Raw genomic sequence first — 517 nt, forward strand, 5'->3', positions numbered from 1 at the left:
CTCTTTTTGGGGTTTTTTGTTGTTCTCCCGCCCTGGCGGGGGGTCGGGCTAGAAGATCTACTAGGTCCCTTCCGACCCTTAATCTATGAATCTATGAACTGATCCATTTCTGCTACCAAGCTTTCAGTCATCCATTCAGGCTACAAATCCTTCCTTCCCATTTCTGTTTCCAGGAATTGCTTTGCTGCTGCTGCCTTCAGCATTACCCTGGGCACTTGCTGCTGCCCTGCTTCCCTGAGGTAGGAGGCACAGCATACAGATAAAGGAAGGAGACTTTGAGGAAATGTCTAACCCCAGAAAGCTCCAGCCAGTAAAGAAAGGGATCAGTGGTTTGGCCAAAAGACACTCAGAAGATAGGGAAGGTATCAGAGACAAGATGAACAAGAGTTGGCATGTCTCTAGCACCATGCCTCAAGACCATGCTTGGGAGTGCTATAGTATATCATGCCACACCCTCTCTACATGAGTGGTATCCCAACACTGATGTAGTGTATTTACCTTAGTGAGATGCTAAACA

This window comes from Gavialis gangeticus, unplaced genomic scaffold, assembly GCF_001723915.1.
Source record: "Gavialis gangeticus isolate Ggan-Ray unplaced genomic scaffold, GavGan_comp1, whole genome shotgun sequence".
NCBI lineage: Eukaryota > Metazoa > Chordata > Crocodylia > Gavialidae > Gavialis > Gavialis gangeticus.